Source organism: Manis javanica, chromosome 3 (genome assembly GCF_040802235.1).
Source record: "Manis javanica isolate MJ-LG chromosome 3, MJ_LKY, whole genome shotgun sequence".
Lineage (NCBI taxonomy): Eukaryota > Metazoa > Chordata > Mammalia > Pholidota > Manidae > Manis > Manis javanica.
In genome coordinates this window covers 91,790,637-91,805,674 of record NC_133158.1, presented here as the reverse complement: position 1 = coordinate 91,805,674, position 15,038 = coordinate 91,790,637, and positions in this window count along the sequence as shown.

Below are 15,038 nucleotides of genomic sequence, written 5' to 3'. Positions count from 1 at the left end.
TTTTAGTTAAGATAGGCTGCAGTAACAAACTCCAAAATCTCACTAGCAAACACAGCAAATATACTTGCTCACACAATGCTGCTATAATCTAAGCAGCTCTCCAGGGCTGCTGTCATCTTAAGGTTCAATGATTCAAGGTGTTTCCATCCTGTGGTACCTCCATCTCAACACATGATTCTGCTATTGCAACAAGATAGCAGGTAAAGAGAGTTCTGGAGAGTCTCTCACTAATAATCCTGTTTTGACTTAGTAGTAATACATGTTACTTGCTGTCAGATGATTACTCATATGATCACCTAACATCAAGGGACCCCAAAGTGTTATCCTCACATGAGATATAAAAGGAAAACTGGATGCAAGTAAGTGATTGAAAGAAATTATTATTTTATCAAATATTTGAAACTCCACACTGGATTTCTGAGTGATGTCATAGAACCTTAAACCTAAGGGTTTTTCAAGAATTGCTGTATAAGATAGTGTGTAATCATTCTTGGAGTAGAAATCACACACAGTTTATTACTTTTTTCTCCATGAAATACTGATTCAATAGGTCTACCTTCAGGTTGGATATATTTGTTTTTGTTTTCTTTTTAATGAGAGTTTCATGTGATTGAAGTTGAGTGGTAATTCTGCAATAAGATATATATACATTTTCTAATTCTGTTGGTCCCTATTTATTCTAACTGCATAATTCTAAGCATATTTTCTATAGAGATGTAGTTTTCAGATACATTACAACTCCACTGACAATTATTTCTTATAAATTAATCTCAAGATACATGATAGGCCATAGAAATCATAGAGGTTACATACTGGAAGTATCTTTAAATACCATATTATCAGTCTAGTTATTTTTTTCGACTCAGGAAATGAGAATGTGTCCAAAATTGAACGTCTGAAAGTTGGCAGAGGTATGATAGAAGAATGTTTTAAAACAATAATTTGTATCAAAAGGACAATTTAGTAATAGTAGAAGAATGTTTTAAAACAATAATTTGTATCACAGTTTGGTGAGTTCTGTTGTTTTTCATTCTGTTTCATGTCTGTATCATAAACAACTACAAACTCTCCTGAGTTATCTACTATTAGCTAATCACATAAGAGATTATTACTATGAATTAGAATCATTGCTCTGCCTTCTTAAGAGGAGGAAAATTAAAAGAAATTAGACCTCTAAGTCTCTTCTTCAATATTTCCTCTCATCTACAAGAATATTTCTTGGGGAAATGCCATATCTGCCTTTAGCTGTTTAACTCACTGATGAGTCTATCCTTTTACTGAGAAATACAATGTTTATTTATAGAGCATCCACGTTACAATATTATAGTGATTATCTATTTTCTTTTTCTGTGGTCAAAATGTTATCTGCCACAAACCTAACCTTCTTAGAAGGGTGCCATCTAGAACATACTCTATCAATATTCAAATTATTAGTCAGAACAATTTTCTACCATAATAAATAATTATAAATATCATACTGGTATATGTCTTGAAATTTACTACTGTTTTAATTTGAAGTAGTATTATTTTTATGATATAAACAACTCTAATTCATTCAGATGATTTTTGCATTTTCAAATTTAAAATTATACAAGATTTATATAACTTAGAACATTTTATATTAGGATATGCTGATATTTATATTTGAAGATTTAAATTTTATGAATAATATTCTTAAGTTACTTTGAGAATATGAATTATAATTTTTTTTGTATTTTAATGTGCTGATTAAGTCAATCTGTATGTTGATTTCAAAATTTAGCTTTAGATCATTGCCCAAAGTAACTCTGTATTAGGATTCCAAATAATTTATATAATTTGACATTCTTCATTCTTGTGACTTAAAATAATAACAGAAAATTGTTAAAAATATGCTGTAGATGCATATTTTGACAGAAGTTATTCAATTAAAATATTTTATTCTGTTATATGTAGGGTTTTTCTCATAGACTGGAAAACAATATAGAAGTGTATTTACTAAAATATTAAAACTAGTTATTTCTAAATTATTGAGTTTACACAGCTATTTTTTGTGCATTTTTTGGATTTAAAGGTTTTTACAATAACCATGTATTATTTATATAATAATTATAAAGAACAAAATATTGCATATTTAGGATATTTTAAGAGCATAACATTTTATTTTAGTAGCGGATATTATAGATAACATTTCAGTATGGTGTAGATTAGGGCATATCTTTTTCTACAGGGCAGACTTGGTACCCTATTTTCCTTTTCACAAAAATTTAGACTCAACTATTTATAGTAAAAGTGCTGTTTGTAATTGTACTACCATAAAGCAATATCCACACATTATAGTGGAAAACCTATTTGTAATGCTCCCACTATAGAAATAAAGAAAGCTGATTATTGAGAAACAAACTGGTGGTTGAAGTTTTTGACAAAAGATGAGACAAATATCCCACATATATTAAATATTGAATTCCAAGTATAAGTAAATAAAAATGACTGGTTTCTTTCTTAAAGAAAAATAGCTATACACTTTCTTCTGGGAATAACTTAAGAACATTTTTTTTATGAAATGTTAATTTCATTGCTTGCTAATTTTAGATTGATTTGATCAGTCATACTTTTACCACTTTGTATAACTATTATTTTAATTAATCATGGCAAAATCATTGTGAAGTACATATTATTATTTTTCCCATTTTACCAATGGAAATCTAAAAATGGACATGTTTAAAATTTACCCCATGCTCCCACACTTAAAAGGCAGCATATCTGAACCCAGGACATCTAGTTGTGTTAATCTCTGTTCTACTGAAATCATAGATAATACATACTTCCAGTTTTGATTACCTCTTTGATCAAGACAATCAAAGATATATTTTACATTCTCATTCCTCTTCATTTAAGTTCAATGTTCAAAATACATTAAAGGTAATATATTTACAATCTTCCCTCTTAATTGTTCCCTCTATGTAAATTTTGTCCTCTAAAATATATATATTCATGTTCTTTGTCCTTTTTTCTCTCCATTGAGGAGCTGGTATTTTTATTATCTAAATATAGGGGCTCAGTCTGAAAAGAACTTCCCAGCTGGCATGCTACAACATCCTGAAATGGCTTGAGGCTGGCAAGCTATCCATCTTCTCAGTTTCCTGGTGTCCAGAACCTCTGGGTTTTTGGCCAAGCCTCAAATAGCCTGTTCATTTACACAAGGGTGTGTGTGTGATATGGAAATATTAGAGAAATAAGAATTTTGATATAAGAGCTGTAAATATTTTTTCCTACTTTCTTTTGGTCATTTAATTTGTCTCCTGATAATTTTTATGCAGAAATTTAAAATGTTATGCAGTTGGTTTTATCAGTCTTTTACAGCTTCTGGGATTTGTGTGAAAGTTAGATAAGCCTTTTCCACTTGGGGATTATATTAAAATGCTTACCATGATTTTCTAGTATTTTATGAAAGTTTTTACATTTATTTTAATCCTTTTAGAATTAATCTGGGTATGGTATATATGACATGGTATTTAACTTTATTCCAGTTCTCTGATCAAATATGCCAACATTATTTATTCCTTCAATGATTTGGGGTGTGCTTATTAAATTAAAAACATGAGAATGTATTTTGTTACTTTTATAAACTTTCAGCCTTGTTCCTTGGATCTATTGTTTTATTCATATACCATTAGAAAGTTCTCAAAATTACTGAGGCTTCATAACTCTTATGGAGAGTGCCCCTCTTTAGCTTTTTCTTTGATAATTTTCAAGATATTCATGCTTCTCCTTTTTCCATAGGAACTTTGGTATCTTTTGCCAACTAAAAAATTTTCTGTTAGTGTTTTATTTAGATCATGCTAAATTCATGATGCAGCTTAGGGTGAATTTGCATCTTTTCTTTATTCAGTTTGCACATATTATTTTTCCTGGTTTATTCTTTGTCTTTGTTTTTTTCAGGATAATTTTTATATGTAAATTTTTAACTTTTTGTCTTTAAATGTGTACAGATTATTTTCATCCTTCAGAAGCATTTTAATGTTTCAAAGTCATTTTTCATTTCTTTTTTTTCATTTTTAGGAACTAATATTGTTCCTAGATTATGCATAATTTCTATAGTTATTAGTAATTGGGTCATTTCTACATAGGTATGTGTTTAATTTGACTATATAAACATATTGATGTCTATATGTTAAGTTAGAACACCATTATTTTTCCAATTATTTGTTAGTTCCTCAGTTGATTCACTTGGATATACCAGGTTTAAAATTATATCATTTGCAAATACAAATTATTTTCTTTGTCCTCACAATTTTTTTATTACTAATTCATTACTTGTGTCTAGTTGTTTTGAACATTACTACTAAAATCCTTATTTTATATGTATGTATATTATATATATAATATATATACATGTTAGCTGAGATATATTTTATCATTAAAGAAGTATCTACCTACTGTACTGCCTTTTAAAATAAAAATCGAAGTGATTATTGAAAGGTTTTAATTGTCTTCTAAGCATTGATAGGAATTTTCATGTACAACTTTTCCTTGGTTTTATTGGTAGGTTGCAATATTACCAGATAGATTTATCAATTTTGAACTGTCCTTATTTTCCCAGAATAAACATAACTAGGTCATAGTTTATTATTTTTAATGTGTTAGTAGTTTCTTTAGTTAATATATTTATTAATAATTATTTTATTGATAATTGAAAGTGAATTGTTTCAATTACATGTTCTTTAATTTGGGGGCAATTTTTCTCTAAAATGTTATAGTCTAGTCCTAATTTTTGTTTTGTTTTGTTTTTGAGGAAGGTTTGACTGACTATATTAATTTATCTGTTAGTTCTATGGGAACCAATATATTTTCATTTGTATTTTTTGACTACAATTTTGATAAATCAGATTTTCCTAGAAAGCCACCCATTATCAAATTTGTTGTGTGTCCTCTTATGACAAAATAAAATGACTAGTTTATATTTTGATGTACTTCTATTTCATATTTCTCTTATTTTTTATTGTTTTTCAACATTTATCTCTTTGCTATCTGAATTCCTTCCTTTTTTCCTTAAGTTATTTGCTGTTCTCTCTAACTTCTTGAATTGGTTCATTGTCTCATCATCTAATTTTATTTAAGTAATTTCTCTTTTTATTCTTAATATATTCACATACCTATAATTATTTTTTCTTCTACTGATATCCTGTTATTATGGATGATGAAATATTCATACCATCCCTCCTCATTTTTCCTTCCTTTTTATTCAATTTATTATTAATTATAGAATTCTTATATTATTGTATCATGTAACATTTACCTTCTGTTTTCTTACCCTAATCCCCACAAGAATTTTTTTCTTCTGAATTTTATAGTTACAGCTAATTCTCATCAACTGTCCTTTTGCTCAGCTGTCTCCACACATCTCTCAGTTGTCCAAAGTTTATCATGTGGTAACATCTTTAACATATTATAATGAGAGCAATATTCATCAATTCTTATATATCTAAAGCTGTTGTTATCTTGACTTTATGTTTGTGTGGTAGTTTGGGTATAAAATCTATGGGAGATCTGAATCGTCACTGAATTTTTATAAATAGTGTTCCATTGTCTTCAAGCATTGAGTGTTCTTGTGGAGAAATATGAAGGTAGATGGATTGCCCACTGTTGTTAGAATTTTCATCTCTTTCTTCTACCTCTAAGATTTGTTCTATTTTTTATTTTGCTTTCTTTCTGGAGATTCTATTTATACCTACGTGGGTCATTCTTTTCCTGTCTTCTCATTTCTATTTGATCCATTTAATTTTCTTTGTACACATATCTTTAGGATAGCCATATCTTGGGACACCTTGCTTTGTTTCTCATGACGTCTGTTTTTGCTTATTTTCCTATCTATTTCATTTCAACTTTATTTGTGTGAAATATTTCACTTGTCTTCTACTTTTATTCTGAGACATTTTATGTTTGTGTATACTATCTGTTCTAAGGTATTGATTTTCTGCTTTTCTTTTATGCGTTATCATTTAACTAAATTATACTACAATTTGCGAAAGTTGTACTTATTTTATTGCACCATTTATCCTTAAATATTTTTATATCTCATTTCTGCTTTTATTTTTCTTTCTTCATTTGCTTGTATTATATTTGCATAGATTATGTGTTGGTTCCTTCTAAATAATAAGCACCAAATAATTGGGATTTAGTGGACTAGCTCTCTGTGGTAGCTCAGTATTAGGGCCATGTTTCAGACTGTCAGACGTCTTGGGGTACAGTTTTACAATTGGGTTGTTTTGGGCTTCTTCCCATACAATGAAAAAAGCCACTTGTTGCTTATATCACAATGCAAAAATTCTCTTCTGTGCTGCTCCAGAATCACACTGAATCTGAAAATATGTTAGTGAGATTCTTTATTTGTACTCACTCCCCCTACCTTTTGGAACTCAACCAGATCTATAGTGACACTGCTATCAGTCAAGGAGCTCCCACTTAGGAGGCAGCCAACAAGGGTATAACTTTTGCTCTGCATCTTGGAGAAATGTGAATTGTACTACACAAACTCCTTAGGTGCTCATGGTGCTCCTTTCTCTTCCCATCATCTCTTTGTTCTACTTTTCCTGTGTAAACACTTTGCTGTTACATCTTTAAAGCTTTTAGAGGCTCTTCAATTATTTTCTCCCTCCTGTAAGTTTGTAAATATTATTTCACCATCTTCTTATTTCCAGTGTGAGATGCATGGCTGATTTTTTTCACAATTAAATTTTGTGTAATCTGAGTATTTCCCCTTCTCTCTTTTAGAATTGTTTTGGAAAGTTTAGTCATCTAGTAGTTTCATTTTCTTAATTTCTGTATACAAGTTTGACTATTATATCTACATAAATTGTTACCTTTTACGATATGTCACTCTTAAATCTGTTTAGTGAGACAACTTGAAATTAATCTTTACTATTACTAAATATTGTCTCTGCTTCTTTCCCTATCTTTGAATGTGTCTAGTATCTTCATCCAACCTCTACTTACATTTATTGTATCCTCTCTGTAGTGTTTTCTTTTAATAAGAGCTAATTTTTAATATCTTGCTAAAATCTCTTCTAATAAGAGAATGCAGTCTATATTTATTTAGTTACAATTGATAAGTTCAATTTTTTATAAATGTTACTCTTCATTGTCTTGACTTTTTTCCTCATTGTTTCCCTATTGACATTCTAATTAGTTGTGGCTTTTACTTTTTAATGCCTCTTCTTTATGGATTTTATTTTTTTACTTTATTATATAAGTTACTACTTTAGTTTCAAAATATTATTAAATTTTCCTTTGAAACATGGCACTTTTTGTAATAAAGAATATGTCCTGTCATTTTATCATTCATTTAAGATTTCAAACATATTACCAACTTATTAATATTTTATATATTCCCAGCCACTTTATAATTATTCATTTACATTTATCAATTTTCTTATGAGGTCATTTGTTCATATTCATTTCTTCTCTTTTTATATTTTCCTATACTGAATTTGTTGTTCTGATAAATTTACTTTTTGGTTAAAGTCTTTTCTTAGATATTACTCTTGGAATGCAGGCTGATGTCATCTCTCTTTCCTTATGTTTCTGCAGACATTTGTATTTCATGTTGATAGATGAATAATATCTTGAATAGGTATAGAATTACTAAGAACTAATTACCTTTCCCAACTATTTTATAAATGCTATTCCTTAAGTTGTACCTGTTTAAGGTTGTTGATTCTTATTCTTTAAAAGGTGATTTTTTTTTTCTATCTGACAATTTGTCAGAATCCCTATTTCTATTTTTAAGATTACACTTGGGGCTATATCATTTTCTAATCTGTTCTAATATAAATTTAGTGAAACTTTCTATCAGAAAGCTTCCACATTTCATTATTACTTATTTAATTATTTTCTCTTTCCTTTTTTTGTCTCCTTTCTTCTAATTTTATACCAATTTGGTGGTACTTTGACTTCTTGTCTTCTCTGATAATCTGATATTAGTTATTTTTAGAGTCATAAAATAGCTCCCTGATAATATTTAATAATTTTATTTAGTGGGAGAAACCAAACAGAATGTACTTACTCCATCCAATCCAGATCAGGAAACTCTCTAGTGATTGAAATGCAAAAGAAAAAAAGACAGGTTAAACAACAGATTATCAAAGATGAAGAAAGAAACAATAAACTTGAAGATAGACCTAAAATTTACTCCATATATATAACAGATGAACTTGGAGATGAAAGACAAATTTAGAATCATGGGGAATAAAATGAAGTTAAACATACATTAATTCAAAATTCCAGAATTAGATAATAAAGAGAATGAGCAAGAAGAAATTTTCAAAAAGATAATAGCCAAGAAATCTCTAGAATGAATGAAACATTGATCAATAACAAATAAATCAATAACAATAAATTTTTTCAATATAACAACAAAATTTTGTTCAATATAACAGCAAATAACAAATAAATTTGTAAAGATAAAAAGTATGAAGAGTCATTTTTTTAGAATAGAAATCACTAGTGGAGAATAAAAATATATAAAAAGTTTACTCTCTTTGGAAATCAAAGTTTTGCAAATTAAAACCATAAGCAGACCTCATTTGACATGTGTTTTAAATTTACTCAACATGTATTTCAGTGAGTATTTAATAAATGCAAGGTATTGTACTAAGAACTCCAGGAGATATAAAGTGGAGAATGTAAAGCAGTTTAACTGCAATTGTAAGTTTACAATATGGTAATAGAGAAATCATTTCTACAGGCATAGGGTAAGAAAATAGTACCCCACTTTAAGGAACATGTTTTTAAAATAAACTGTTCAGGTGGTAAATGGTGTATGGAAAAGAGATATGCTATTTAAATAAGTTTTAGAGAAATAGTAAGGTTTATTGACCTTTCCCAACTATAAAAATGCAAGTCTAACTAAAATATTTATTTTTTGGTCTTTTGAGACAGAATTAATCATTCCCTTTATTTATAATATTGGACTAGTGTTTATCATGTAAAAATTAGTACTATGTATGTCTGCTTCTCTCAATACATGGTAAAATTTTTAAGAACACCAATTTCACTTTTTATCTTGTACAACCAGAATCCATCATTGTACATGTCTCAAAAAAAATTTTATTGCATGAATAAAATGTAAAAAAAACATTTATTCATTGTGATAGAAATTGAAATCCAGGCAAATAAATATCTACTTTCTTTGGTGGACAATAAAAAAAATGAATGGAGATGTAGTGACATGATCAAAACCATATTTTATGAAGATTAATTTACCCACCCTACTTGTTAGATTGGAGAAGGGAAGAGACTGAGCACAAGATAATTAGTACAGTCCACTGTGAAAGAATAAGCATATGAACAAGCGTAGCATCAGATGAGTAAAGATGAAGGGACTGTTAATCTTTAACAGTCTGTAAGGTGGATATTGATGGCTAGGATAAAATAAAGAAGGAAAAGATGAAGAATATTTTTACAGTATGAAACTTCTCTCTAGTGTGTTGAGTAGATCATTCCAACTGCATGTTAGATGAAATTAATCTAGTAAACCAGTTAAGGAGAAGCAAAAGGCAACACAATTGAATTGTGTGTCAATAGATATGTAGAGTGATTCAGAATAAAGAGTAAAGAAATGTTGATTGTGCATTAAAATATGCAAATTATTCAATATGGAAATTATTTCTGGGAGAAGATGAATATTGTAAAGGATTATATTAACAAAAGAGTAAATAGAATTGGAAAATACGAGTAGCAGATGTTATCTTTTGTTTCCTATTTGTCAGCGCCAGCAGATCTTGCTGTTCTCAACATTATGATTTAAATTCCTGGTGCCCACCATCTACTGGGCATCAGGTGTTTGAACTGAATCTCAATACCGGATAGGAAACCTTCAAACAAAAAGTGGCACTGTACTGTGAAAGCCATGCTACATGAGTTTTTAAAATTTAGCCTTACATTGTCAAATTCTTCACATATAATTGATCAATATGAATTGGGATATTTATAGTATGCTTTAAACCTTAAAGAACTGAAGTGTCTTTCCCTTTATTATCTTTCTAATCATGAATAATTTATACTTCCCACCTTTTTCTTGATCTGCTTGTATAATGATATATAAGAAGAGACAAATGAATAATATATTGAAATTAAATTATTCCTGAACACTCAGAATTATATTCTTATTCAAGATCCAGAAATTAATTTTAAAATGCTATTTTAAATTTTCTAATATAGATAATACTTACTTTATATGTAAATAGGAACTAACATGAAGTGTTGGAAATCTAAATCTACTTACCCACTTAGATACAGCTTTGATTTGAAGACCTTATTTATATGTTTAGTTTTCTGCTACACAAGTATACTATTTCAAGTTAAAATTTAACACACTGTGCTTACATCCAAAAGACAAGGAAAAACAAATTCTGGCGAGGATGTAGAGAAAGGGGAACCCTCCTACACTGTTGGTGGAAATGTAAATTAGTTCAACCATTGTGGAAAGCAATATGGAGGTTCTCCAAAAAGCTAAAAATATAAATACCATTTGACACAGTCATTCCACAGATAGGAATTTATCCGAAAAAAACAAGATTCCAGATTCAAAAAGACATATGAACCTCTATGTTTATCACAATACTATTTACAATAGGCAAGACATGGAAGCAACCTAACTGTCCATCAGTAGATGAATGGATAAAGAAGATCTGGTATATATACACAATGGAATATTATTCAGCCATAAGAAGAAAACAAATCCTACCATTTGCAACAACATGGATGGAGCTAGAGGGTATTATGCTCAGTGAAATAATCCAGGTGGAGAAAGACAAGTACCAAATAATTTCCCTCATTTGTGGAGTACAACAACAAAGCAAAACTGAAGGAACAAAACAGCAGCAGACTCACAGACTCTGAGAAGGGACTAGCGATTATCAAAGGGAAGGGGTTGAGGAAGGGGGTGGGGAGGGAAGGAGAAGGGGATTAAGGGGCATTATGATTAGCACACATAATATAGGGGGGCTCACAGGAAAGACAGTGCAGCACAGACAAGACAAGTAGTGACTCTATGGCATCTTACTATGCTGATGGACAGTGACTGCAATGGGGTGTGTGGGGGGGCCTTGATAATATGGGTGAATGTAGTGACCACAGTGTTGCTCACCTGAAGCCTTCGTAAGATTGTATGTCAGTAATACCTTAATAAAAAAAAAAGATGCTTGATATTATAACATCATTAGTTACTAGGGAAATTAAAACAATAGGTCATACCAATATTTATCTATTATTATGTCTGTAATTAAAAAAACTAACCATACCAAGAATTGGCAAGGATGTAAAGGAACTGGATCTCTCATCAACATTCCCATTGCTGTTGGGAATATAAACCGGTAAGAGCACTTTGGAAAACAGTTTGGGAAGTTTTTAGCATTTGAAAGAATTTTAACTCATATTTACCATATGATTTAGGCATTCCACTCCTAGGTAATTTACCGAGAGAAATGAAAGCAGATGTCCATACCCAGACTTGTACAAATGTGCATAGCAGCTTTATTTGTCATAGCCAAATCCTTGGGGGGAAAAAAGTGCATCAGTAGGTAAATGGATAAGTTTTGGTATCTACACACAATTCTACCTTAAAAAAGACTAGTGGGACTCTATCCACCCATAAAAAGAATGGACTGTTGCCACGTGGGTGGATGTTAAAATAATCATGCTAAGTAAAAGAAGCCAGATAAAAGTAGAGTGCATATTATATGATTCCATTATAGAATCCTTTAGAAAATTCCTACTAATCTGTAAGAAGAGAATAAGGTTTGGGACGGGGTTATAGGGGGACAGGCTGGTAGGGTTACGAAGGAGCTCCAGGATATTTTGGGGATGATGGCGGTGTTTGTTATCTTTGTTGTGGGGATGATTTCACATGTGCATACATAGGCCAAAGCTTATCACGTCGTATATTTCAAGAATGTAGAGTGCAATATTTGTTAATTACACAATAAAGATGTTTCAAAACTATTAAAAAAATTTAACCCACAATGCTAATGAATGAATATTCTCTATATGAAATCACTTGTATATCTTTAATGATTTAAATTCATAATGATTTCAAATAATAGTGATTCAATTCAAGTTATTTCCATAGATTTGACCAAAAACAACATTAAGTTGATTTAATGTCAGAAAACTAATTTCTGTTGAAATAGAGTATAACTTAACATCCTTGATATTCAATTTTTGTATTGCTAATGTATAAAAATGAATTTTGTTTACACTGTTTCAGAAGAAGGACTAGTTTATGTTTGGTAGTTATAATAGGGCTTCCAGCTCTTTGGAAGAATGCTCACAGGGTAGTACTCATAACATAAAAAATTTGATTAGTACTTTAAAATATTCTTGATTTTGATGGTGTGGATATAAAATTATCTCTGTAGACTTACTCTATACCTATAGTCACCATTGAGATGAAAGCTGATTTCTTCATCAACTAGGCTGCAGTCTCAGTTATTCTGACCACGTTTATTCTTATCATTTATTGAATCAAATTTCCCCCTCACCAGAATTATTACATGAAACAACTACCAAATAACAATACAGTATTATTGAACCAAAATCTTATCACTGAGTCTTTTTTAGACATTTGAAAAATAACTACATTTTTTTATGATCTGACATGGTCAAGCAATCAGGTTCTGTAGGGAATTACGTGCCAATTAAGTATTAATCCATTTTAATAGCTTTATCATCAATGTAAACTATAAATGAACAATTTTCAACGAAGAAGCTATAAAAATGGTCTAACACTAAACACATGTACATAATACATATCCACATTTTAATACTTTATAAATACTTCAAAACCTTGAAAAACTTTGAAATTACCAGTAGTAATTTTATTAACTATTTCATAATAAAACTATATCTCTTCTGCCTCTTTCCTGTCAGTTAAATAAAATTTTCATTATAATTTTAGTAGGAAATATGATCTGTGTCTTATGTTAAATGTGGCATAGAAAAAAGTTACTTGGTCTCTTTTTTAAGAAATTTAAACTGTAATTGTCCATTCATTCAAATATTTTATTCTCAATCTCACAATTCCCATCTTGGACCCTAAGAGCAGCAATAAATCAATTTTTGAGCCCACATATTTTCTACCATATGTGTAAAATTAACTAACAATATAAAATGCTTAGAAATGTGTTCTGTTCCAATTAAAATAAATTGAAGATGGTAAATTATCCATTGAACCTTATCAAGTTGAAATAGGCAGAAACAAAAAATGTATCATCCAACATACAAACAGGTCATTTATGTTTATGATTATAATGAAACAAATATGAGAATAGTCTTATACTATAGTTACTTTGTGTGATGGATGGCCAAATTATTTTGTATTATCAAAACTTTTGAAAATTAATTTAAACATCAAAGGAAAAGGAGTTCAATTTTTATATAATTTTTCTATTGAGGTAAGGTTTGCCTATAATGAATTACACAACTCTTAAGTGAACGTTCAGTTAATTTTAACAAAGGTATACAGACTGGAACCCTAAACCCTACCAATGTAGAGAATATTCCTAATGGCCCCTTTTCAGTCAACCCCTGCTTCTTCTCATGATAACTACATTTTTGATTTTCTGCTACAATTTAATTTTGTGTGTTCCAGAAGTTCATATAAATGGAATCACAGAGCATGTACTTTCTAATGTAAATCTTTCACTTAGCTCAATGATTTTGAGATTCATGCATGTTATGTGTATAACTTGTTTATTTCTTTTTTGTTGCCGAGTAATATTTCATTATATGTCTATACTACACTTTCTTCATCCATTCTTCTGTTGATGGATATGTGGGCTATTTTCAGTTTCTGACTATTATGAATAAAGCTGATATAAGCAGCCTTAAGAAGTTATATCCAAAATGTATTCAGGAACAAAGAGGAGGAAGAAGAGTTAAGACAGTTTTGAAGAAGAACAGGGTTTGAGGATTTGTATTAAATGGCTTCAAGGCCAAGGATAGACAAATAGACTGAATAAAGATAATGGAAAGCTGGAAACAATAACACACACATGCACACAGGGAACTTAATTTATAACAAAATTGATGTGAAAAATAATAATACATTAAAACATTTATACTATTAGCAGTAAAGTATAATTTGTGCTACCAACATTAATAGAGTAAAATTACTGATGTTAATTTTAGTGTTCAATCATCAGTTGTATGTTTTTTCCATGAAGTCCAGAGTTGGACATTTTGTTGTAAAAGTTCCCTTTCTCTTCAAGGTAGTTAGCATATAAAATCATTGCCTTTAAACAGAATCTCCCTGGGGCTCTATGACTGCAATAGCAAGCTCCAGTCAAGAGTCTATTAGAGTCAAAGACCTACAAAATAGAGAACAATGAGTTTCTTGCCCTCAATATAGATCATGTACTTCCTTGCTAAATTAAGACTTCCTTTCAGACAGGTCTTAGGAAAACCAGTTTTTAAAAGAACCAACCTCTCATATTTACATTTAAAAAGAAGAGAAAATACACATTAAGATTGATACATTGTAAGAGTGATATCCTTTTAAGCACACAAGTTTTCCAATTTAATCTTGCCAGTTGTGAGGATGCAGTCAATTGATTTGCTTTGCCATGGATAGAATTAAATGATAAGCTTCATATTGAAAGAGAGCTAGAGAAGAGTTGGAAAAGAAAGAGAGGAGACTTTTGAGAATTATTAAATCAATCACCAAAATGGAAATGTACCCCAAAATCACTTCTGCAATATAAGAAGGTGGTGCTGATACCATGGGGTTGTCCAGTTCCCATTGGAGTTTGCTGAGACAAAATCAGATATATAAGAACTTATTTCTTTTAGAGAGGGAGAAGAGTTTACAGTACACATAGAATTATCTGGGTTCATGAAGATGCTAGTCTTCCACTCAAAAGGCTGCCTGGCAAGATCTCCTAAGCCCCTCTCACATGGCATTACAGGGGAATCTCTGGAATGTCCTTTTCTGTTAAGTGAGAATGAGGCAGAGAGTGGAACCTAAGCTCCTGTATACCACATATATTCATAGCTGAGAT